The sequence below is a fragment of the Podarcis vaucheri genome, assembly GCF_965113315.1.
Source record: "Podarcis vaucheri genome assembly, chromosome: 6".
Classification (NCBI taxonomy): Eukaryota; Metazoa; Chordata; class Lepidosauria; order Squamata; family Lacertidae; genus Podarcis; species Podarcis vaucheri.
The window spans coordinates 20123998-20151093 of record NC_138764.1 but is presented as its reverse complement, the minus strand read 5'-3'; the positions used below and the strand labels follow the sequence as shown (position 1 = coordinate 20151093).

Below are 27096 nucleotides of genomic sequence, written 5' to 3'. Positions count from 1 at the left end.
CCATAATAAACGATTGATTGATAACGGTAAGCCATGAAATGAAACATGTGGTATTGCTGTAGCATAATTTAATGAAATTCTTGGAGGTGTCCTTTAGCTATCATTAAAAAGGGTTTGTTTTTTTTTAAAAAAAGTATAGAATCCCATATACCCATATAATTAGCTTCAGAGTGGTTTCTGAGTTTTTGAAATCAGCTCCATAGACTACAAGATAATACTGAAATTGGCAATATGTGTGTTTCAGCACAGCCCACATGGGCAAAAGGTGAATGGTTTGGCATCTCTCAGAATTTCTAGTGGCCACTACCCTAGTCTGCTGGGGCTTAGAAAAGATGAACCAAGAAATGAAGCAGGCCAGACAATGTATCTCTGGAAAAATCTTGATAACTCTTCTAACACAGCTTTGTTGTTGTTGTTGTTGTTGTTGTTTAGTCGTTTAGTCGTTTAGTCGTGTCCAACTCTTTATGACCCCATGGACCAGAGCACGCCAGGCACTCCTGTCTTCCACTGCCTCCCGCAGTTTGGTCAGACTCATGTTTGTAGCTTCGAGAACACTGTCCAACCATCTCGTCCTCTGTCGTCCCCTTCTTCTTGTGCCCTCAATCTTTCCCAACATCAGGGTCTTTTCCAGGGAGTCTTCTCTTCTCATGAGGTGGCCAAAGTATTGGAGCCTCAGCTTCAGGATCTGTCCTTCCAGTGAGCACTCAGGGCTGATTTCCTTAAGAATGGATAGGTTTGATCTTCTTGCAGTCCATGGGACTCTCAAGAGTCTCCTCCAGCACCATAATTCAAAAGCATCAATTCTTCGGCAATCAGCCTTCTTTATGGTCAAGCTCTCACTTCCATACAGCACTACTGGGAAAACCATGGCTTTAACTAAACACAGCTTTAGATAGCTTTAAATCTCATCAGAGAGTTTTGGGCTTCTGAAACTTTATATAGGCTTGTTAAGGTCTGTACTGTGAAGAGTTAAAGGGTCACTGTCCAATTCTGTCTGCACTGACTTCTACACCATGGAAGGAATGGGGATTAGGCCTTGCCCAAGGAAGGTGGGAGGGTAGCCTTCAGGAAACTCTGAGGGTCCACCACTGAGTTGGAGAAGCCTATATCTGCTCAACATCTTTTTTCCCCCTCCCGGTAGTCTAAGGGGCTAGATTGGGGGGGGGGGAGACATGATAGGCACCACCTTTTCCCTCCCATAATGCCCTGGAGCAATGAGACTTATGAGACAATATGGAAGAGGAGTTATGTTGGTCTTCCCACTACCGCTTACAGTGCTATTAAAAATAAAAGATGAATCTGTGACTTCTCCTGATGCTGATAATAAGCACCCTCAAAAAATATCACAGAGGTTGACTAACCCTCCCCCCAAAAATACAAAAATACTTCTATCCTTATCCCTGCCCAACCCCCAAAGTGTTAACCTGTTTGTAATTGGTCCAGAACTATATGGTCTATTTTTTCCGTGACTGCTGAGTAACTTAACTAAGAGTCTTCTTAATAACTACTCATCCATTTAGGTCTGGGAAAGTTCGGCTAAGCAATGGTCCTGCTACTGGCAAGATTTCATGAGGCATAAGTGCTGCAGTTAACATCAGCAGTGCAAATTATTTTGAGATATAAGCTCTAAGCAACACACATTAACTGCCTAATTAGGTGCCCATTATGCCTCATATATTACTCCAACGTGTTCACAACTCTTGTTTTGCTGCGTCGTTGTCCTCAATGGGCCTGACAAATGATGAATGCTTGAATAACAACTTACTGTAATTGCGCACTTGACAATGGTATATGTCAAGCAGCTTGTTTGAGGGATTGTACTGTGTTAGTTGAGTGTCATTAGTGGCTTGTGTATATGTGTGTGTTTATCCCTATGTTAGAATGGCGCCTAACAACAAACATTGCCATGAACACCCACTTCAGGTCTTTTATGCCTATTATCTTCATTGACATAGTAAACAGAAGATGCTAGAGAGGTGATTGCTTTCCTCATCAGCAAGTAAGAAAATGGGATTTGGGGGTACTTTAAAACTAGGGGTGCATCCAATAGTATATTTCAAGTCACAGAAGACTCTACAATCCAGCAGAGCCTTCTGTAGACAGAAGGAGGAAGCAGGTGATTATAGCTGATAACTGCTTTCTCCTCTAGCTTCCCAAATCTGCTCCTGTCCATGATGGCTATCTTCTGCCTCCATGGTCAGAGGTAAGATGCTCCAGAATACTTTAAACTTCTGGGAATTAAAAGTGAGTTGAGTCCTGCTTGTGGGCTTCATGTAGTCATATGGTTGACCACTGTAAGGACAGGATACTTGACTAGAGGAGAAAGTGGGCTCTTAAGTTATTGTGCTCCATAGAATTGGGGAGCTCCATCAGAACATAAGTGCTGCAGGAGAATGGAGAATACGTAAAAATCACTTTCCTACCCCATACCCTCCAACATTTATCCGATGAAAATAGAGATACCGTATTTAATAATAATTTCTTCTTCTTCTTCTTCTTCTTCTTCTTCTTCTTCTTCTTCTTCTTCTTCTTGTTTATACCCCACCCATCTGACTGGGTTGCCCCAGTCAATCTAGTTGGCTTCCAACATATATAAAAACTTAATAAGAAATTGCAACTGAGTAGATTGGAAGTCTAACACAAGGGTAGGGTGAGGGGTGAGGGATGGTGGTAGGAAAAGGAAGTATCTGTGGGATTGACTATGGGTATGTATGAATATTTTTAAGGATTGTATGAAATGTGTGTTTGTATATTTGTAATATGTATGTATTAATGTTGAATTATTTTAATATTAAAAAAATATAAAAACTTAATAAAACATTTTTACAGGGCTGCCTTCAGATGTCTTCTGAAAGTTGCTTATCTCCTTGGCTTGGGGGTTGCATACCCTCCAATGAAAAAAGGGACGTCCAGCCATATCCTCTAACATTTCTCTAATGAAAATAGCAATGTGGGACATTCCAGGATCAAATCAGAAACTGGGATGGCTTCTGTAAATCTGGGGCTGTCCCTGAAAAATAGAGACACCTGGAGGGTCTGCTAGTGCAGCTATTCATGGAAGTCTCTACTGGAACAAAAGTTCTTTCATGAGGGGAATGATACTGTTGGATGAAACCCAAGGTGTTCGCTCTGTTGTGTGATCCTTCGTTCACTTACATTTTACAGGTCATTTTAACAAGGTTGTCGTTCAGTCTATCATCTCTCAGTCTTCTCTGTGGTTCTTTCATCCCTCCCTTCCCCAAAATGGGGTTTCTCTGGGAAGAGGGAGAGTCCACTCTGAGAGTCATAATTCTGTGAGGGGACCAGTGGTCTCCCAGAAGCTCTCACCACCCTTAACAAACTACAGTTCTCAGTATTTTTGGGGGGAAGCCATGACTGTTAAAGTACCACCATAGTGCTTTGACTGTATATTGCAGATGCAGTCCTAATTTGAAAAGGTACACATAAGAAGCAGCTAACCTGCATTGTAGAGAAGTGATGAAATCTGAGGTTCAGCTGGAACAGGAAATACCAAAAGTGTAATTACATCAGTGGTGTTTTGGTTGTGGAGTTTCATCTCTACGGAAGTGTGCCTGTTGCCTGCATTGCTATCTTTTAGGTTCCAGGTTAAGACATTTATGTTCTTTCAGAAATTTTAAAAGATATGATTTTTTTAAAAAAGATCTTAAGGAAAAGGTGTGGGAATGTTCAGGGATGCAGGAGAGGATATATTGTTTGATTATATCCTTTCCAATTTGTGTTAACAAGTTCTACAATTCAGCAGAGTAACATTCCCCTTTTTAAACTTGCACAGCGGATCCGTTTGCTCCGGCTCGCTAAAGCTTCTAAAATAAGTTACCTGGTAATTTCCCCTTTAGTCCCTCATAAAAGAAATAGACACAACACAGTCTTCTATAAAAGTATAAAAAGAGTTTACTCACTCACTCATTCTGTTCACAGGTGGATCCCAGAAGGAAGACTTAAGTTACAAAAGTAATATACCTGGAATCTATCCCATAAAGAGATAGTCCCTTTGTCCTCTCTTGGCTGGAAGCCAAGAGAGCATCTTTGGCTAAGCAGATATTGCTTCTTCGATGAATGTAGTCAGAGAGAGAGAGATGGCGGCCAGCCCTATGCCTTTTTTACCTGCACAGGTGAGGCCACGCCCACCTCTGGTCACATGTAGAGGAAGTCTGTCCCAGCCTAGGAGGAAAGAGGAAGTTCCGACTGGCTGGTCCAGACATCCCCTTTTAATGTCCACTCTAAGGATGTTGTACTTGACTGCTCTGTGTTTCACATCCCACAAAAGGGAGTTGTTAAACATTTTAAATGAGACCTAAACTGAACCTCAAGGCCAAATTTCAACTGCATCTTCAGTTTGTTGTTGAGATTACAGGTGCAGAGGTCTCAATCCATATTGGAAATCTACCATTTTGGGAGGAGAGGTTTATTCCTTCCAGCATTGCCCATCACACAACTGCAGTCTGGACAAAAATCAGCCCCCTGTGGAGCTATTAAGCTTAGGAAAAGTATTTTCTAGCCCTTGTGCCATGTTTGTGGGGGAGGGGGAGTCGTTTTTGGCTGGATTGCAGCTGGGGAAAGGAAGGGATAAACCTCCCTGTCCCATATGCTGTAATCCCAAAAAGAGTTGAAAGAGAAGTAAAAAATAAAAGCAAAATACAGCACAAAGCTGCACACTCTGAATTTAACATAATGTTAGTGTGGCCTTGAGTTATCCATGCTGCTGTCTGAAAGTGCTATTTGCATGTGTGATGAATTTGAAAGGTGCTCATGTTCTAATGTGTGGGGCTGCAGGTAGTATTTTAATTGTGCAATTGTGCTTTATTTTTACAAAAAAAAAAATGTGAATTTCTCTGGAATATATATGTATGGAGGGTGATATACAGTACTATATGATAAAATGCTCCCCAGGCTTGTGTTTCTCAATGGGGCGGATTCATGTCCAAGCATTTTCACTGAACTCCTGATGAATGAATTTCAACTTTATTGAGGTCAAAAGGCTGTTCCAAGATAAAATGCCTACATTATATAGTATTTTACCTCCTACGGTGAAAGCACTCCATTCAGCTACATATGCCAGTTTAATAAATGTGAGCAATAAATCCTAGAGAGTATAGAGATCTCTTAAAGCCACAAAGGTGTGGGACAAGTTTAATAATAATAATAATAATAATAATAATAATAATAATAATAATAATAATAATAATATAATATATCACTAGATGGGAGTAAGCTTTAATTAATATGCTGTGTTTTTATATATTGTACATCTAAGGATACCAATCCTGGAAATGCAATAATACATGCACACTAAAAATGCTGAGATCATAACAGATGCAAGGCTTAGGCCATGTTGCTTATTTTAATTTTAATGACTTGATCATAATTTTAGTTTAAGGGCAACACTTCCTCCCTCCTATCCTCCTTCTCCCAAGTGTCTCAAATAGCCAAGCACAATTTCTGCTGACTAAACACGCAGCGGATAGGGGTTTTTTAATGAAGAATTACAGTGCAGTAGCATGTTGAGAGAGAACTCATTAAAGCTGGTGTGCAGTCAGTCAGTTTGAAAAGGTGGCAGTATTTGCTCACACAAAATGCTAGCGGTACAAATGGATCTGCAGGAAAGCGAGCAGAAAGGGAACTGTACCAAATGTTTCCCAGTTTCAATGATTTGAAGTAAAAAAACCAACAACTGGCTATTTGAAGTAGAAATGCTGTTGCCTCAAAAGCAAAATACAATATGAACGTGCACCTTTGTTGTTGTTTAGTCGTGTCCGATTCTTTGTGACCCCATGGACCAGAGCATGCCTGGCACTCCTGTTTTCACCTTTATGTGCACCTTTAGTCAAGGCTATTCTGCGTGATAGTTTTTCCTGATAGTTGCTGCTGTTGCTTTATCCTTCTTGAATTACTCCTATGGGTGGTTGTCCCACCCAACCACGGACCGTTCAGGCAATAGGATGACTTTGCAGTGTGCACAGCCAATCATATTTGGCTCCATTGTGATATCATAAGGAGCATGCGAGCACAACTGAAAGCAGCTCCTTTCTCTCTGATGGATTTCCCCTTCAAATGCCCTTCACCTATAGTCATGTATGAAAGAAAAATATGGTTGTAAAGCCCATGCTTCTCATCTAGCTTGACTTTTACCCCCAGATTCAATATAGGAAGCTGAGCCTCAGATATATTGTGCCAAGCCCAAGGTCACGTAAGGAGTCTATGGTAGGATTTTAACTGGATGAAATTTTGTCTAGGGGATTTCCTGTGTCACAGCCAAGTATCTTAGCAATAATTTCTCAATAGCACTTGCGTGTTAAGTATGGTGATTTCTGCTATTATTATTATTTTCCTGCCACAAACCAATATGGCTAGTCTTCCAAAAGAAAGTAACATGATGGCAAATGTTTAAGGGAAAGGGGAACAGAATCCATAGCTGTGGTCACATGGGAAGCAGCGGGGCAAGCCTCAGCACTAATTTGAGTGACTCTTGAATAAACACATTTAAGAAGCTCCTTTGGTAAAGGGACCCCTGACCATTAGGTCCAGTCGTGACCGACTTTGGGGCTGCGGTGCTCATCTCACTTTATTGGCCGAGGGAGCCGGTGTACAGCTTCCGGGTCATGTTGCCAGCATGACTAAGCCGCTTCTGGCGAACCAGAGCAGCGCACAGAAACGTCGTTTACCTTCCCGCCAGAGCAGTACCTATTTATCTACTTGCACTGGCATGCTTTCGAACTGCTAGGTGGGCAGGAGCTGTGACCGAACAACAGGAGCTCACCCCATTGCGGGGATTCAAACCACTTCTGATCAGCAAGCCCTAGGCTCTGTGGTTTAACCCACAGCGCCACCCGCGTCCCTAAGAAGCTCCTTGGTCAATGTTAATTCCATCGTCTGCAGCAATGGTTTAGGGGTCGTTATTTTTGGCGTAGACCAACAGAAATGCATCAAATTGGCAATGCACAAATATAGCTCAGTTGGTTAGGGTGTAGTGCTGATGATGCCAAGGTTGCAGGTTCGATCCCTGCATCTTCCTGAATTGTAGTGGCAACTTGGACAAGTTGATCCTCAGAGTCCCTTCCAACTTTACAAGTCTATGATTCTATAGTTCTGAAAGTTGGCCCACCGAGACAGAAGCTGCATACTTTGTATGCAAATCAAATACTCAAACTCACAGTGCGGATTCCATCCCATTCTTAGAACTTTTTAGTTTCTCCTTTCTTTTATCCATTACTTCTATAGATATACATGGTGAAGTCACGGAATGCCTGGAATCCCAAATTTATATTTGTTGGCCCATGAGAATGTGATGTTGACCAAATGAGATGTTGTTTGTCTAAGTGCATGTCTGATGCTGCTAATATATCCATTTCAGCTGGCTCTGCTGTTAAACTCTTCGTTTTGTTTTCTCTTGATTATACTATGATGACAATCATGTCAATTTATTCATCGCATTGGTGTGATATACAATGAAAATGTTTTAATTAATGATGTCACTTATCTTGGGAGCCCCCACAGGAGCAGCCACTCAAATGTTGAGGTTGCTTCTTACATTCTGTTAAATTTGAAATTTTATATTCCAGATCTGAGTGGTGAAACTGGAATTCTGTACAATTGAATACAATCCTTTCAGTTGTACATGAAAACTTCTGAGAGGAGTAAAAGGCATTTGCACATTTAAAGCAAGCTACATTTAAAGGGACGCGGGTGGCGCTGTGGGTTAAACCACAGAACCTGGGACTTGCTGATCAGAAGGTCGGCGGTTCAAATCCCTACGACGGGATGAGCTCCCATTGCTCGATCCCTGCTCCTGCCAACCTAGCAGTTCGAAAGCACGTCAAAGTGCAAGTAGATAAATAGGTACCGCTCCGGCGGGAAGGTAAATGGTGTTTCCATGCGCTGCTCTGGTTCGCCAGAAGTGGCTTAGTCATGTTGGCCACATAACCTGTACACTGGCTCCCTCGGCCAATAAAGCGGGATGAGCGCCACAACCCCAAAGTCAGCCATGACTGGACCTAATGGTCAGGGGTCCCTTTACCTTTACCTTTTACTGTTGATGACTCTGTTCTTGGATATTAACCACATGTGTATGCCACTATGGGATGTAACGTTGAAAACTAGTTGAATATTTGGGGTAGGTGGAACATTTCCCAGCAGTGAATATCACTTGATATCTATTGCTATTTTATATTGTGGTAGAAAGGAGTCATGAAACTAATAGAGGAGAGGCCAAGCCCATTGCTTTCTCAGATATTAAAATAATACCAAATATGAATTCACAGTTGCACCAAAACTGGGGGGGGGGGCATTTCAGTCTTCATGGAGGACTGAAACTCTCCAGTAGTACATAAGAAGCTCAAAAAAGGAAGGGGAGGGAATGAATCAGCCCTACTGAAAACAAATTTCTTGTGGCAGAATGAAAATCACAGAGCAAGGTGTGGTGCGCTCGCAGATCTCCGAGTGCGATTTGAAAAGACAAACAGACTTGGATGAAATAATTGGGGTGGGGGGATGCATGGTCTCTCCTTTGCTGCAAATTATGCATTCTGGAAATGCAGGGAGCACAAGGCATGGCAGCGGGCACCACGTTAGAGCAGAAGGCAAATACCTGAAGAGAAAAGCACTCTGCGAGGCAGTGGTTTACACTGTTAAGTGCAAATTACCCTTCCACTGTGAGAAGTCTCGAGGAAGCCGGTGTCAGGCTGCAAAAGTATCAGACTGGAGGTTTCTAAAGCGGTGGCTTCCTTAGCAATGCAAAAGAGCAATCCGGTGTCACCGCTTGGCTCCGTTCAACACTAATATAAGAACAGGTGGAAAATTGGTAGGAGAGAGCTCTGCAATAAGTATTCTTTCCCACATCCCTTAATATTCAAGCTAAAATAGGTAAGGATGATGGGGGGTGTCTTTTGTTTGTTTGTGGGGTGTCCCAGTGACTCAAGCACAGTCTTGTTCTTATGGCGAAGGGCAAGTAGATTAATAGACGATCCGTTTTCTCTTAGCATTAGAAAATTAGATCATTTATCAGGATTACTTTTCTTTTCTCGTTACCTTGCTGGGGTAAGCTGATTGCACCTTCTCTCTTCCACCCAATGGCTCCCCCTCAAGTGTTTCTGAAACTATTCTGGAGTCAATCCCGCTGACATCTCTGGGATTTTCACTTCCGAGTCAACACGCGTGCAATGGGGATGCAAGAAATCAAAGGAGAGGTGCCCCCCTCCCTTCTTCGACATTAGAAAGCCAGGCGGAGTTGAGAGAGGGAGACTAGCGCCGAGACAAGCGTAGACTCTTCGCTGCGAAAGAGAAAGCGAGCGATCCCTCTGGTCAGTTTCATGCATGTTGCTCAAATTCGCGCGTAGCAAAAATGCACGCGCGCACGCATCCTGGATTTCTGAGCCGAGACATCACGTGCGTGTGGAGAGACTGGCTGGAGGGAGAGAAGCTGCTCTCCCCGCCCTCTGGTTTGCAAGATCGCCGAGCCAGAGGGAGGCGATACCAGCTTCTCCCGTCCCACAGAGACAAACCCAGGGTCATCCTCTGAACCCTCTTTTGGTTCCAGCCTGTGCCATTATAACATCCCCACGGCGAGTCTTGCAAATTGGGTTATACGCATTGGCTCAGAGAACCACTGCCTCCCTTCCCCAGCCGTCTCTTTAGCATCCCTCCTCCAGCTCCTTGCGAAATTAAAACAAACCCGGAAAGATCGGGCAGCTGGCTGGTTTCCTCAGTGCCTTTCCCGGTTGGTTTCACGGGAGTTTCCCTCCCGGCGTGTTGCGATTGTTAGGACAAAATTATTGAGAGAAGTAGCCTTGCGCGGTTACTATATATAACCGAAGGGAAGGGCAGAGATTTGCACTGAGTCTCTGGAAAGAGTTTCTTTAGCAACCTGGGAAGAAGGTGGCGGGGCTGATGTGCCAAGCCCTTCAAAAGCGAGGAAGAGACAGAGTCTTTTCTTCCTGCCCACCCAATCTCCCCCCTCCTCTTCCTCCTCCCGAATCGCATTAGATCCTCCCCTCCAGCTCCCTAAATCAGCTCCGCCGCTATATCTATCAGGATGAGACCAGCCTCCTCCTGTAGTTCTCTCTGCGCCTCGCTTCTTCTCCAGCACCACCTGGCTCACTCGGTCTTGGGTTGCTGTGGTTTTTACGCACAGAGCCAGCCTCTCTTCGTCTCCGTTTCTTTGGATGAATATAATCTCGTCCACCTACTTTTTGCCTTAAAGGATCAGCTTTAAAATCTCCGCTTCTCTGACTCTGAGCGCCCGCCCGCCTGCCTCCCCACAACTCTTCCTTTGCATTTATCCGGTCTCCCTTTATTTTTTTATTTTCACATCCCTTCATTGTTTCCTGGGCTCTGTTGCACGCACGCACGCGTCCGTCCGGCACACCGCTTGCCCGGTGCTTCGTTGTTGCTTGGCTCTCCCTCTCTCTCAGCGCCGCTAAGGAAGCTCTGGCGGATGCCACCGTCCCGCTGTGGACACCCCCACGCCACGCCGCCCATCGCTGTCCATCACCGCCGTTCTGAAGCGCATCCAAACCTTTGGAACTACCATGGGATGCGCGCTCGCCTCGTGGAACCGCTTGCTGCCCAGACACCTCGCCTCCTGAAATTCCACCCGGTGAGTGCCTCGCCTTTTACGCACGCCAGATTTAAGGAAGCCTCCATCAATTCCTCCCCACAATGTTTAGCGATCGCCAGTTTGATGAGCTATTGTCTGTGACTTTTTAAATTTATTTTATTATTGGTGGAGGGAGAGAGAGGGGAAGCTTAAACAAATCTGTCGCTCTGCTGCTTTTAACCCCTGTTGATGCTATGGATATTCCATTCCTCTCTTAACCCCTTCCCTCACGCAGACACAGCAGAGAGAAAATGACGAGTTAGGGGGTGCACTGTGTGTTGGGGAGTGCATTTCTGGGCGAGGCGAATTGCACCCCACATGTTACATTTCTGGAAGAAAATTATGTTGGGAGGCTGAAACGGGTGGGGAGCGGGTGCTCTCTTGCCTTTCTCTGGTGCCGCAGATGACAGGCACACACACCAGATCCTTGTTTGTAGGCTCCGGGTTCTGATCGCGCCTTGACTCGCTCACTTGAGACACACGGGACTCTCACGTCTCCCCCAAAGGCACCCCTAGCTCGACGTGTCATTCGCACTATTGGTTTCGCGGCATGCCAAACACCTGGGCTTCTAGGGGCTAACTTGTCGGGGGGCTTGTGGTGGAAGATCCAGAGAGGGGTGGCATCGTTGCCCTTGGTGGGCATCCTATTCGGAGGGTTGATGGGAGAGAAGAAGAAGATTTCACCCATATCTCACAGCTTTCGCGTTGGGGTGTCCCTCTGGCGCCACTTGGTCTTTGTGGGAGACTCTGCCCTCTTCCAGATTTTCTGGGAGGGGTCTTAAAGAAGTATTTGGGGGGAGAAGAAGGGCTGGGCTCAACCAGTCCCTCAGTCCAAGAAAGGGGGAAGATTCCCCACCAGATTCGACTAGGAGGTGGGCTTCCTTAAGGGACCTTTCAAGGTGGTGCTTTTGGAATTGTGAAAGCGAGAGTCGCATTTGGGTTCCGAATCCGCCCCCGCCCGCCCCCCCCGGCCCCCCAACAGCTTCCCGATAGGGAATCAGACCGTTGCTGCATTTCACCCTGGGCATGCAAGGCAGATGCTATTTCACTGAGCTAGGGTTCCAAAACGCTGAGGAAGTCTGATTGTCTGGTCGGGGATCTCTCTTCCGGAGCTCACATCTTCTTGCAAGTCTCTGTCTCTCCTGCGTTATTATTTGTGTAGAGTTTATTTGTAAAAAAATAAACTGCGCGAGGAATTGCAGGGGCCGGAGAAGACAGATGAGCGTAACTTTTCCTGTTGTCTGCCTGTCTGTCTGTCTCTCTCCCACACTTCATTGCATTAATATGCGCTGGGCTGTATACAATATATGCATACCAGTGTCGGGTAAATTTCGGGGCTAGGGCAGCCGACACAGGCCAAGGATGCTTTACACACATTACCTGGCAGCAGACTTGGGTTTGTCATTTGGGGTCCATCCAGCAGGGAGCAGCTGCAGACAACTCTCACTCCCCCAAAAGCGTGTTTGCCAGACGTCTGTCTGCAAACACGTGTTGGTTGCATTCCCATTTTGGAATTTTTTAAGTGCACACCTTAAGTCCAGTCTGCCAGGTGGGCCCTTAGGCAAGCTTTCGGCCCCTCATCTGTCTAATGCTGGCCCATCTTGCGGGGTTCTTGCTGTTGCTGTTTTTTGTGAATAATTGTCAGGGGTCCTTTACCTTTACCTTTTCTTTAGTACAGTATATAAAAAGCATGAAGACTCTCCAAAGCAGTTTATAAATACATTATCATTCCTGCCAGTTCTGTACTCGCAAGCGACCATTAGGGAGAGCAAAGGGGGCAAATGTCCCTCCCAGTGAGTGGCATATGAGGGTGTGCCCCCCCTCCCCGTTCTGCGGCAGGCTGTGGTGGTCGTTAAGATGCACTCTCACGACCACTACAGGTGGACGCGCTTGCTCATTAGTCTAACCCTCAGAACTACTACTTGTCATCGGAATACCTAACGCTTGGAGTAGCTGCTCTCCAGCAGAGACTTGTGTGAAACCTTCCGACCTTCCAGGTGGACTCCAGATTCCATCACCTCTGGCCATTAACAACACTGGCTTGAGGGGGTGGCCTGGCCTGGGGAGGTTGAGTTCAATACATCCTCAGGGCCTCAGGTTAGCCTCACCTGCGTCCTGGAATTTAGGGGTTCCTCGTCGGAATCCCAGAACCACCTTTGACGACCAGATCCTTGGGATAAACCAAAGCCATTGCCCTCATCATGCCCTCCTTCCTGTCAGTCTCCTACCACACTTCTCTGACCCACGACTGGGGACAGAATATTGGACCAGACAGACCAAAGCTAATCTTCTTTAGGACAGCGATCCGCGTGGATGAATTATTCCACTTTAATCCATCTGTGGAGTGAAGGGACCTAAGGACACTTTAAGGGGGTAGGTTATAAAGCGTGGACGTTTTCCCCTCTGATCTCGAAGAGAAGATCCGGTTGGTAGGAGTTGCTCCGGTTTAATTAAACCGGAGTAAAGCCCCCCTCCCTTCCGCCCACCCCCTTCAGCGTGTCCTTCCCAGCTGTTCTGCCACCAGCTGGAGCGAGGGAAGACGAGTCACCTTGCTCAGGCGGGCGGTGCGTGGTTTTTTGCAGCAGTCTCCAGCCTCACCAAGAGAAGAAGATCCCTCTCTCTCTCTTTCTCTGCCTCCTTGCCAACGCTGGCCTTCCCCTTCCACCCTCTTCCGACAGAACTTGTGCAATTAGCCCGATCCCCAAGCAGAGCTAGTCCATTGCACTTCCGCGGAGCTGCAGCCGAGCTCGCAGCAGCTGCAGCCGAGCTAGCTCAACTCATGGGGATCCGGAAACTTTGAGCATCATCAGATAGATGCGCTTCAGAGGACGCCAGACGCGGGCGAGCCAGCTATAGGTAAGGGATTCCGCGTCGTCTGACTCTCCTAACAGGCTACCCGAAGGTGAACTGTACCACTGGGTTTGGAGTCATCGTGGGGAAGGGGGGGTGCAATTTGGTGCAAGGAGGGTGAAGGAGAGAGAAGGTGGGTGCTGAGGTGCTCCCAGTGTCAGTGAAAAGAACTTGGTGACAGTGACGAGAGATGGCAACAGGGGGTCGATTTTGGGTGTAAAACGGCGGGGGTGGGCAGCGGAGGCTGCCAGGCTTTGCAGGGGAGGCGAGCAAACATCCTTCTGCTCATCGCTTGCAAATAAATCAATGCAATTAATGGTGTCTTAATGGGCATTTGCAGGCAGCGAGCGAGCAAGCGGCATGCTTCACGGGCGAAAATCTCCATCAGCTTTAATGTGTTGTTTCTTGTTCAATACTATTTACCGGGGGTGGGGAGGCACCGCTAGGAATGCCACACCAATCAGGAAAGATGTGGGGAAGGGGGGGGAGAGATAAAATCCTAAAGGCTCATTCAGCAGCCTGTGACATTTTTTGCTTGTGTGATTTGATTTTTAAAGAGGTGGCACAGCTCAATAATATTGTGGGGTTGGAGGAATAATTCTCCCTTAAGGGGCATGATCTCCAGACAGCAAAACGGATGTAGTCTCTTTTCTCTCTCCCCCCTCCCTCTTTTTTTTAATGGACCAAGATTATGATGATCACCTCTGTTCCAGTCCTAGCTTTGATGACTCTTCGGTGCAAGTTTTCGGTATGGGCTCGACAGGGAGACTAGGCAGGGTTGCACAGATCAGTATGCAAAGTACAAGAGGGTGCACGTTTCTTGTGTGGCTTTCCTCCTGCTTGCACTGCCAGCCTTCATTAAAATGCAGCTCAGAATATGGTGACTTTTCCCTTTCATCGTAAGGTATGGCAGCCGTGGTTCTGTTCATTTCCTAGTTTTGGGGAATTGCAGAGTGCACGAGGAACTGACTACGGCCAAAACGAAAGGCCAGGATGGATTGAGTAGGATGTGATAAGATTTGGATGTGGGTGGTTTTGCGCATGGTGTCCCATGCCCACCTACATGTATGTGAATCCTGACACCTCTTTAGAATGAAGTGAGATGCATCTACAGCACGTTGTCTATTGTTGTTCCTGTAATGCTTTGCCAGGCATCAAGGACATCTGCACCAAATCATCAGCCATATGGTAGGAGACTGGAGGCTGACCACTTCACCATGTGGTTTCATGCACACTGGTATGCAATGAGGACTGTAGCTTAGGGGTAGAACCTCTGCTTTCCATGCAAAAGGTCCCAGGTTCCATCCATATAAGAGCTGAGCAACCCTGAAGTTGTGAGTCAGTGAAGAAAATCCTGAGTTGGGTGGACCAATGGTTTAATTTGGTGAAATGTTGCTTTGGTGGTCCTTTCTCAATTGTCACATACAGCGGGTGGTGCTGTGGGTTAAACCACAGAGCCTAGGGCTTGCCGATCAAAAGGTCGGCGGTTCGAATCTCCACGATGGGGTGAGCTCTTGTTGCTCGGTCCCTGCTCCTGCCAACCTAGCAGTTCGAAAGCACAAAGTGCAAGTAGATAAATAGGTACCACTCCAGCAGGAAGGTAAACGACATTTCTGTGTGCTGCTCTGTTTCGCCAGAAGTGGCTTAGTCATGCTGGCCACATGACCTGGAAGCTGTACTCTGGCTCCCTCTGCCAATAAAGCGAGATGAGTGCCGCAACCCCCGAGTCGGTCACGACTGGACCTAATGGTCAGGGGTCCCTTTACCTTATCCTCTGCATTCATGCTCTAATAGAAGTTACGCAGGACAGGAATACACAGGCAGAGGAACAAGGAGTTCAGTAAATCCCTTCCCTGAAGTTCCAACACCATTAATTTGGTATCCATCACCCAAGTACCCTTGGGGGCTACTCGCATGGTGCCATCGGCATATGAATGCATGAACTGTAAGCACTGAATCTGAGGTGATATGAAATCTCTTACGTGTAATAGCTCTCTGCTGGCCTGTTCATGCCCAAGAAGACCCCAAATTGGAAAATATGCAGAGACTGAACCAGGTCCCCCAAATGCTCCCCTGTTCTACCCCATGAAAGGAGTTTCTGACTTAACATCAGGAAATACTTTTTGACAGTAGGAGCTGTTTGACGGTGGAACGGTCTTCCATGGGAGCTTGTGAATTCTCCTTCCTTGGATGGCCATCTGTTATGGATGCTTTAGCTGAGATTCCTGCATTGGAATTATGAGGCGTAAGCTTAAACCAAACTTACTTACCTTCCTTCCTTCCTTCCTTCCTTCCTTCCTTCCTTCCCCAACATCTCAACACAAATTGGAATAATAACACGGGACTGTTGAGAGAGTATAATTGAAAGACCACAGCTTTGAAAATGTCAAAGAATAGGGTCAAGAATAGGGAGCACACAGGGTTCCCAAATGTTCTTTAAATAGACACTGCAAGTCTCTCTTTCTGGTAGTGTGTGTGTGTGTGTGTGTGTGTGTGTGTGTGTGTGTGAAGTCTGGAGCATTGTTTCTTCCCACCACGACAGGTATTAGGGAATTCTCACTGAGGCGTGTCTCACTTTTGCAGCCAGATGGTAGCAGACTCCAGAAATCTCAGATGGTTTGAGCCCACTGCTGACTCCAGCACTAAGCTTCTGCACCCATCAGGGGAACACCGAATAGGCTGTGCTGGTGTTTTGTCACTTTTCCTACTTGAGAATCACACTGCCCAGTTAAGTTTTCTAATTTATGCAGAGAAACCCAAGAGCTTGCTTATCTTCATATACTTTCCTGCCAAGGTGCTTTCTGTAGCTAGGAGCCCTTTATGCAAGTTTGTTAAAGGAAGAGGTTTCCCGAAGGCTAATTTGATTGGAGACATTTCTCATCTTGTGTTTGCTTCAAGGGCAAGAGGGATGGGAAACGGGTGGAATGTGGACAAAAAGGAGAAGGTAGAGCAGAAGGTGCACCAGAAGAAGAGACACTGACCATGGTTTTTGTAGGCTTGTTTTGCAACAGTCACAGAGTGATGGGCTTTTAAATAGGTGAGAGGAGCAGCCTAGGCAATAGCCTTTTGCTGCCTTTCCTGTGCAAATGCCATTAAGTGTTAAATTGCATCCTTTGGTGAGTGACTCCATCACAGAGCTATCTCAAGACGTTTCTTTTTATTTTCAGTTGACTGCACCATAAAATGAAACTCCCTTCATTGGGTGACCATTTTGCAATATAATCAAATGGGCTCTTTCAATTATGAGGCTTAAGCATTAAGCAGAACTAACTTTCTTTCTTTCTTTCTTTCTTTCTTTCTTTCTTTCTTTCTTTCTCTCTCTCTCTCTCTCTCTCTCTCTCTCTCTCTCTGCATATGAGAGAGACAAGATGAGCCTGTAGGAAAGTGTGTGTGTGTGTGAAAGCAAAAAAAAAAAAAAGAGCTAAAGACCTCAGCAAGTCAATATAGACACTGATACCATTTAGAACAGGGTGGAAACCCAACTGAACCTACTAAGACTTATTTTTGAGTACATATGCATAGGAATGACTTCCAGTCTGGAGGAGGAAGCGATTGTGTTGGATTTCTATAAAATGCCATGCAGCCCAGTTCTGTGTATGTTTACCCAGACAAGAGCTCCACTGGAGGGTGTGTGGGATTTGCTCTGCTGTAGCTAGAATCACAAGCCAAGTCATGCTAGAGTTATGGAAGCAAAACCCATTGTGGCTTATTTGGGGGAGGGAGGGTTAAATATGGGGGACTTCAGAATGTTTAGTTGGCTGTGTAAAGTTCATAAGAGGCAGATTACGGGTGACATAATTTCAGATTTCATTGGGGGGGATTTAAATGGGAGGTGGAGTCAGGAAGGTCCACTGCCTTACTTTTTGATACATTAAATTCTTTTTACAACTAAAACTTGAAGGCCTTCTCATTTTTATTTTGTTTCTGTATGTCATAGTAACAACTGCAGTATTCTCAGTGAAAAATGAACATCTTAAATTTCTCTTCATGTCTATAAAATTATCTTTTAGCATGCGTACCTAATACTTAGCGCCACTTGATTCAGTCACTCGGTGTGTAAAAATGATGCTCTCTGAGGATAATCAGATGTGGCCAGAACCTTGCCCTTTGTATATGGTGGGCTTTGCAAACTACACCCCTAAGCATCTTTCAGAGGGTACAGTCCGTGTCTGAACCTCCCAGGCTTTCTGAGAGCTGAAAGACACAAATCGAGAATTCTCTTCATTGTTGATATGGACACTGTGGTCACTGCTTTGTGCTATGTTTCTGTCTTAATGACACAGGTTGGCAGGGCTTCAGTTGCACCTCAGCTCAATATAAGGAGAATTGGGTTTCCTCAAGTAGAATCCCTGTTAGGTTGCCAGCCGTGGGTAGGAAGGGACTTGTTTGTTTTTTAACCTCTCAATCATTGCAGATGTTCCCACCTGCATTCCTGCTTCTTTTCCTACTTGGTGTGTGTATGGAAGTGTGCGGGTGCAGAGTGTTCCTTGGTTGTGTAGCATTTCACATGATGCTTTCAGTTGAGGCCATGCTTTGGGGCTAGCAAGGTTTTTTTCCTCCATCACTGACATTATTGCCTTCAAACAGCAGCACATCAAGAAAAATTATTGCCTTCAGTTCTCAGGGCCCCAATGGGACATGACTTGGGTGAGGCAGGCTGGTATTTATTATCTCTTTGTTGCAGCTGGAGGGGTGGGGGCAGGGCTGGATTTAGGTTTGATGAGGTCCTAAGCTACTGAAGGTAATGGGGCCATTTATACGTCCAGCCGTCCTTTGTCAACATCAAATTGCCGCTGTTCTTTGTGTTGAATATATGCTATATGGTAATCTATGGACCTAATAGGTATCTAAAGCTATTTGCACATGCAGAATGTAGGCACCCTATATATAGAAATGAGCAAACCAGTGATATTTTAGGGTGCAAGCTAGCAGGCGGGGCCCATTATTTACATCATAGGAGCCTACACAACATACAACTCGGTAGCTGTATGTAGGTTTTATTTTATTTGTTTTTATCTTATATTTTGGAAATGTACATCCAGTCTTTTTCCCCTTTAAATAATTTTGGGGGCCCCAAGAGAGTGGGGCCCTAAACTATAGCTTGTTTAGATTATACATAAATCTGGCACTGGGTGGGGGATGGGGAGAAAGGCAAGCCTGTTGTTCTCTCAGACTTAGAATGGGATTCTTCCCAGGTGATAGCTTCCTCTCTTAGTCAGCATGTTTTCCTTGCATCCCAGTAACTTCCTATGTTGTGCTTTATTCTTTGCACCAAAGGCCTATTATGCTCTTTGAGTATTAAGGGCACTCATTTGCAAAAGATAGTTTCCCCCTGCTTATATTTGCAAGCAACCCAGATGGCTTGGCTGTTGATTTTTGTGGCTTGGTTTATGATGCACACCTAGTAAAGGTAAAGGGACCCCTGACCATTAGGTCCAGTCGTGGCCGGCTCTGGGGTTGCAGCGCTCATCTCGCTTTACTGGCCGAGGGAGCCGGCGGACAGCTTCTGGGCCATGTGGCCAGTATGACTAAGCCGCTTCTGGCGAACCAGAGCAGCGCATGGAATCGCCGTTTACCTTCCCTCCGGAGCAGTACCTATTTATCTACTTGCACTTTGATGTGCTTTCGAACTGCTAGGTTGGCAGGAGCAGGGACCGAGCAATGGGAGCTCACCCCATCAAAGGGATTCAAACCGCCAACCTTCTGATCGGCAAGCCCTAGGCTCTGTGGTTTAACCCACAGCACCACCCGTGTCCCTATGATGCACACCTAGTTTGGAATAATTCCCACTGAGCTCATTGAGACTTTCTTCTGAGTAAACATGAATGGGATATGTGTGCATATCACATGCAATGATCTGCTGTGTATACAACATTCTCAGCTGCTTGCTGCTTGGGGTGCATTGCACTCTAGATTATGTGGACGGATATATGGCAAGTGTGTTTGAGCAAGTCTGTTGAGTCCTGATGTAGGCTGTTTCTGATGACTTCTAGTAAGCCCCACCCCACCCCCCCAGCCATTTAGTTCTGTGATCCCTCTGCAATAAGTGAGCCTTTGGACATCCAGAGAAAGCAGAGCAGTTCACTAGTTTTGGGAGAAGATGTCCTGATATATTGTTTGGAAGAATCTCCTGTGATTTAATAGAATTTCATGCACCCATTCTTCACTGTGACAAATGGGTGCTCTTTTAAAATAAGCCATAATGGACTGAACAATAAAACTGAAATAGGAATCTTGTAGGCAAGAGCACACTCTGGTATGATTTCCAGAGAATAATCTGAGTTCAGGAAAGGTATCAGATGCATGCACCACGTCCAGCACATTCTTAATATGGGAGAAAAATGGTCCCTGGAGCATAATATGCCAGGAAAATGCCTTGCCTTGAGAATACAATATGTGTAAATTGCACCAATATACATTTACTGAAGGGACAGTCATCTTATGCTCAGTTGCTAGCTGAGTTGCGTAGCTATTATAATTCCATAGACCAAGTAGGGAACCTGAACAATTTTATCTGAGAATCTTAATGTAACTTGGGAAAAAAGAGATTCTAATTTCCTGTAGTCTTTTATTACCACTCCAGCATATGCTTAGTGAAACAGTGTTTCGTGCTCCGGGTGTTCACTGATGAAATGCCAGAGCTCCAAGTAAAAAAATCTAAAATTGGAGACACACAAACAAGCATATGAGGACAGTGAAGCTCTCTCGCTGCAGAAGGCAGAGTTGGTTCAACAAAAAAGCAAACCTAGACACACGTGAGTCAAAAAGTCGCCAATTTCTGCCCTGTTCTCTTTTGAGCCCTGATGTGAACAAGCATCCCTTCAAGTTAATTTTCATTAGACTGACTTTCCCCACCACTGAATTCAGGGTAGACTTAATTATTTAGGAAGCTGTTTCTATTTGGATCAGTCTTCAATCAGATGGTTATATTCAGTTGATCCGACTAGTCACTAGAAGCATCCAGTAACATCCTTTTGAAGGAAGTGTTTGTGTGTGTAAATGAAGCATTAGTTTTGCCAGCTCTAGTTGGAAAATTGTGGGAGGGGGCTAAGAATCCATCTCTTATATCTGTTCTGCATTTGTCTACCTCTTAATATTCTTATACCACCCTTTTCCAAAATAGCCAAATAACAGTAGTTTACAGCAAAATAAAATACAACAAAATATAATAACGCAATCAGCTAAAACCATTTCACATAAATAATATTATTATACCACCCTTTTCCACAATAGCCAAATAATAGTGGTTTATAGCAAAATAAAATACAACAAAATATAATAACGCAATCAGTTAAAACCATCTCACATAAAATACCTACATAACCAATAAAGGAGAATCATACTTAAAACTGACTTCACCAATTATTTCTGATATCTCAAAATTCTTTATCTTTTTTCCTTTCCTCTTTTTGAAGTAGGGTAATGAAACCTCTGGGAAACTGGGGAATTTTTTTGTGGCATGCAAAATTACAGCAGTTGTATGTTTCTAGTCTATCTGCAGGAGGAGCACATTATGGTTTATCTAGCTATATCAGTTCTGAGCAATGCCATGCTTTAGTATGACTAAGGAACAGAAACATGGATGCAGCTAGGGGCAGGAATGATTCTCAATCTCTGGTGCTAATAGCAGTATGGAACAGGTTTTGCTCTACCCCAGTTGTGCCCCTGGTTAACCCCTTGCCTTCACTTCAGTAAAGTGGTTGCCATTCATTCCTATAGATAAACACCCATCACTGCACTTGGGGAAACAGTAACAATGAATCACTGCTCTGTATTTGGCTCTTTCCAATTGTCTGATATCAAAGACTCATGCAGAAACATAGGGGGAAGCAGCTCTTGGCAGGGAAAGGAGAAAGAGGTTATCTCCCGCTTGGACTACTGCAATGCTCTCTACGTGGGGCTACCTTCGAAGGTGACTCGGAAACTGCAATTAATCCAGAATGTGGCAGCTACACTGGTGACTGGGAGTGGCCACCAAGACCATATAACACCGGTCCTGAAAGATCTGCATTGGCTCCCAGAACGTTTCCGACCACAATTCAAAGTGTTGGTGCTGACCTTTAAAGCCCTAAACGGCCTCGGTCCTGTATACCTGAAGGAGCGTCTCCACCCCCATCATCCAGCCTGGACACTGAGGTCCAGCGCCAAGGGCCTTCCGGCGGTTCCCTCACTGCAAGAAGTGAGGTTACAGGGAACCAAGCAGAGGGCCTTCTTGGTGGGGGCGCCCGCCCTGTGGATGTCAAGGCAATAAACAACTATTTTACTTTTAAAAGACAACTGAAGGCAGCCCTGTTTAGAGAAGTTTTTAATGTCTGACGCTGTATTGTTTTTAATATTTGGTTGGAAGCCGCCCAGAGTGGCTGGGGAAACCCAGCCATATGGGCAGGGTATAAATTTAAAAAATATTATATTATTATTATTATCCTTACTCATATGCACATTTAAAAGTAAACTTTTTCGTCTGTCAAAGGTGAAGTGTGCTCCCTATTTTAATTTAGAAAGAAGTGTCCTGGCATTGTTAGGTTTGAGGAACACTGCCTGATATAACAACCCACCCACTCTGTATGTCAAGCATTTAGGTCAGGCATCCCCAACCTTCAGCCCTCCAGATGTTTGGGCTACAATTCCCATCATCCCTGACCACTGGTCCTGTTAGCTAGGGATCATGGGAGTTGTAGGTCAAAACATCTGCAGGGCCGCAGGTTGGGGATGCCTGATTTAGGTCAATATCTAGGGCTTTGGCTAGTGTGTGTGCAGAATGCATGTGTGTACAACTGCACGCATCTTCAGAAACAATGGTATGTTGTTAAACTCCTAGAGGAAACCTTTATCAAAATGCCCCCCAATAGAAATAAGGTAAAGGTAAAGGGACCCCTGACCATTAGGTCCAGTCGTGACTGACTCTGGGGTTGCGGCACGGAAACGTCATTTACCTTCCCGCTGGATCTACTTGCACTTTGACGTGCTTTCGAACTGCTAGGTTGGCAGGAGCAGGGACCGAACAACAAGAGCTCACCCCGTCGTGGGGATTCAAACTGCCGACCTTCTGATCGGCAAGTCCTAGGCTCTGTGGTTTAACCCACAGTGCCACATGCGTCCCTTAAAAGTTTGCATTAAGATGATCCAAACTACCGTATTTTTCGCTCTATAAGACGCACCAGACCACAGGACTGGTTTTTTGGAGGAGGAAAACAAGAAAAAAAATATTCTGAATTTCAGAAGCCAGAACAGCAAGAGGGATCGCTGCACAGTGAAAGCAGCAATCCCTCTTGCTGTTCTGGCTTCTGGGATAGCTGTGCAGCCTGCATTCGCTCCATAAGACGCACACACATTTCCCCTTACTTTTTAGGAGGGAAAAAGTGAGTCTTATAGAGCAAAAAATACGGTAAGTAAGGAAAACAAACTCAAGTGCCTTTGTTGACTTAAAATTACTTGGCAGAGAATTCGATACTTTAAGGATTCCCCGCTTTTAAGCTCCAGCCTGAGCAAGCAAGCGTTTTCGGCGTGGCCCTCTGAGCACGTGCAGAGCGGTGCCCCCCTCCCATCGTGTCACCATTTCCTGAAAGGGCCCTGGGGGCTGCCCCATATGCTAGCCCTGCTCCCTCGCCCAGCCCCGACCGGTCCCTATGCAGGGTGTCTGGCATGGCCAGAGAGTGTGTAAAGCCTCAACCTCGCAGCAGGAGAAGGAAGGCAGCTACTCAGAACTCTCAGCGGCCCATCAATGTGGCAGAATGCCTCTGAGCATGTGCAGAGCACTGTGTTCTCCCCACCCATAGTGGAGGCTCCCCAAGGGAAAATGCACATCCTGGGGTTTGTGGCTCTGTTTTGCACACACACACCTATCCGAGGCACTTCTTCTCGGACACAAGTCCCAGGATCCAAACCCAGCTTCTGAAAACAACATGAGCGCTTGCTTGGGGATAATGTCATGTACCCAAATGGGACCAATGCCCTCCCTGGCCACGAGTGCGCCTTCTCGGTCTGGGCATCCCACACTGAGCGGCTGAGCAAAAGGAGCCCTAAAGGCACTGAAGCAGACGAGCCAGTTTGGGGATTTTGGCTCTTTCCTATACTGCTCGTGAGGCATCCGAAACTGAGAGCCCACCATAATAATTGCAACCCACTCATGCAAAATACTAATTGCCACAATATCCTCAGGGCAATTGGGTGCAATGAACTCGGGCCAAAGAATAGCTGTGACCCCCCATTTTGGAGAGAACCGGTGCCCTGATGGGCATCGCATCCCGCTCCTGCTGCACTGTTTACTGCCATGCCCATGTTGCTCCAGCTGCCCAAGTTGAGCTGAGGACTCAGTGCACTGCCCTCGCTTCTGCCGGCTGTGTGCTGGGATGACGGCGTGTGTGCCCACAAAGAGGGCTCTGGGTGCCCCCCCCCGGCATGCGAGCCATAGGTTCGCCACCACTGATATAGTACATAGAGTTGCCAGGTCAAGAATATCCCAGACCTTGAGATTTCAGGCCTGGGACCTGTGATATAGGGGCAGGTCCTGGTGATGTTCTTAAGTATAACCCTTTAAGCATTAACCACAGTATAACACCTGAAAAGATAGGGCAGACAACCTTGCAACCTATGTTTATTGTGAACTGCTCGAGTCGATGGTGCAATTACCAGGCAGTATTGCATTCATTTAATTTCCTTCTCACCTCACTGTCTAATATATACCACCAACACTTAGGCCATTGTATAATTTGTTTATCTTTAAGGTACCACGAGACATTCTTTTTTGTTCAGAAAAAAGGCAAGGCATTTAAGAGTTACTAGGAAAACATAACATTAACATCAACATAGATAAATGTTTGCACTGTAACTAGGAAACTCATGTAATAGCGACCACATCCAAATGCACCCTTAATTAGAATCAGTCCCATCTAGATCTTCCTCCACATCACTGTGTCTTCAGACCAAAAACTGAAAATATGGGGACTATTAGCCAAACAAGCACATCTCTATCTCTCAGGATCTTCTGCCCTGGCAGAGGCAGGAATGCTTATTCTCAGTAAGAGGCATTAATTAACCCAGCTGCTCATCCAATTCTCCAAGAATGTTAGCATTATTCAGCAAGACTCTCTCTCTCTCTCTCTGTATAAACCAAAAATGGTAATTACTGCAGTCAATGGCTGTACCACTGGTGCTTGATTTGACTGTTACAAACATTCACCTTAATATAAGTTAAATTACTGAAGTTTCTGGCTAAGAGGGTGTGTGTGCGTGTCTTTTTGGAATTGAACAATACACCCCATGGGAAGTCCTTTTTTCATGTTTTGACCATTGTAACCTTGGTTGTATCGACATTGCTTATGAATTCCCCCTCCCTCAATCGGTGAGTGATGCTGAATAACAAGTGATGATGCTGTATGACCCACTGTGTCAGAAGCACAACTGGGGGGGGGTATGTAATGTAGTAGCATGAAGACTCCCCACACCCCGCCCCACCTAAAATAAAGTAGGCTCCAAATTTGTGTGCATTTACTCATTTCACATGGATGGAAAATTGAAGGAACTGATTCCTTGCAATATGTGTGCGTATATTTCTATTGGAGGGATGCAGGTGGCACTGTGGGTTAAACCACAGAGCCTAGGACTTGCCGATCACAAGGTTGGCGGTTTGAATCCCTGCAGTGGGCTGAGCTCCTGTTGCACTGCTCTGCTTCGCCAGCAGCAGCTTAGTCATGCTGGCCACATGACCCGGAAGCTATACGCCAGCTCCCTCAGCCAATAAAGCGAGATGAGTGCCACAACCCTAGAGTTGGCCACGACTGGACCTAATGCAAACTTTTACAAGTTGTTTGTATCATCAAAAGCTCTGTTAGTGTGTTTTTCTTTTAGGACAAAATACGTTTATGTATGAGTTGTTGTTTTCTAAACTAAAACCTCTGTATTTAGGTTAGATTGCCGTGTTGGCACTTTGCAATAAATAAGTGGGTTTGGGGTTGCAGTTTGGGCACTCGGTCTATAAAAGATTCACCATCACTGTACTATATAAATATTACGTCCAAAATCCGAAAAAGATGAAAGTGACCTTAAAGGGTTACAGACGCTATCTATCAATCTTTCCATATGCCTATCTCTCTAACAGCTTGGGAAGATCAATACTGTGACCAAACATTTTATTGTACTTGGACTGAATTTTGGAAGGACGTCCAGGGGCCAGACAGCGCAGCTTGGGGTGGGGTAAGATCTGGCCCACTATCCCAGAATAGTGGCATACAGTTCATAAGATGTGTCCCTTTCATTTGTATGCCTGGATGGCTTTGCAAAATAGTTAAATGAGCATTGTTTCCATTTTATGAGGCAAGGGAAAGATTTGAGCAGCCTGTCAAAGGGTACTAGAAGCAAGCTGTACTGGTTGAATGCTAGGGCTATAATTTCTCATTATTTTTCATACTTTTATAAGAAAAAAAACTTGTTCCTTTTCCCTTATGGGGTTCCCAAGAGCCCATATAGAATCCTTATATAGGTTTCTCTATCAGCAGGAGAAAATAACAGAGGCCAACCAGAGAATATTGAGAAGCAAAGCAGCTAGTAAGCCTGATCTTTATTAAACTGTTGCAAGAGGGTCCCCCACTCACCCCACACAGGGAGGGAGGAGGAACCCAGAATATTGGTGTGCAAGCTCTTATATGTTGTGTCCAACTCTTCATGACCCCATGGACCAGAGCACGCCAGGCACTCCTGTCTTCCACTGCCTCCCTCAGTTTGGTCAGGCTCATGTTCGTAGCTTCGAGAACACTGTCCCACCATCTCATCCTCTGTCGTCCCTTCTTCTTGTGCCCTCAATCTTTCCCAACATCAGGGTCTTTTCCAGGGAGTCTTCTCTTCTCATGAGGTGGCCAAAGTATTGGAGCCTCAGCTTCACAATCTGTCCTTCCAGTGAGCACTCAGGGCTGATTTCCTTAAGAATGGACACGTTCAGTGAATGGATACATACATCACTGAAGGGGCGGTCTACAGCGGAAACCTGTCTGCCAGGATACCTAATAATGGTCACTGATTGCTTTTAGCTGGGCATCCTGGCCATTCTTTTGTGATGGTAAATACTCAGTTCCTGAATCTAGGTCACAGGCTCACCATATTCACACACAGATACACCCTTAAGACAGGATTTGTGAGCAAAGAAGACAATGGGGAGGTTTTCCCATTTCCTTTCTCCTTGCAGAGAAACATTTGAGGTCAATTTGGGAGAGTCAAAATGGTTTCGGGACTGTTTTCTTGTACTGTTTCAGACCTGTGGTTCATATATTTATGTATGTGTTTGCCTGGTACATTTATGAACATTTATTTTATATCTTAGACCTTATAATTCTCATAACAATGCCATGAAACTAGCCACAGATCTGACTAAAATGTAGGATCCTCAGATGAGTTTTTGACAGGCAAAAGTGTAAGTAACCAGCAAGTTTTAACTCCAGGGGACGTCATTCATTTGTATACCATTGATTTCACTTAAGGCAAATGTGTTTGAGATTGCAATTTGTGGGCTACAGGTTAACCTTTAAGAGATAAGGACAACTGGGATTTGTGCAAAATTGCTCATGAAGCAAGAGTCTAACCTCGGTCTTCTCAGTCACTCAAGTGACTGTAATATAACAAGCATTCGATGAATGTATATTCTT

At 45.3% G+C, this 27096-nt stretch overlaps 1 protein-coding gene across 2 annotated transcripts in view; it reads left to right on the top strand.

Annotated features, from left to right (window-relative positions):
* The first annotated feature begins 9479 nt into the window (after positions 1-9479).
* The window catches only part of BRINP3 (BMP/retinoic acid inducible neural specific 3), a 275919-nt gene continuing 258302 nt past the window's right edge, over positions 9480-27096 (top strand). Inside the window, exon 1 of one of the 2 annotated variants that reach the window (XM_082225464.1) lies at positions 9480-10612. The gene's annotated coding sequence lies outside the window, so the exon portion shown is untranslated. Of the gene's footprint in view, positions 10613-12751; positions 13469-27096 lie in introns of those variants that run through there. The other variant, XM_082225465.1, reaches the window with a different exon arrangement.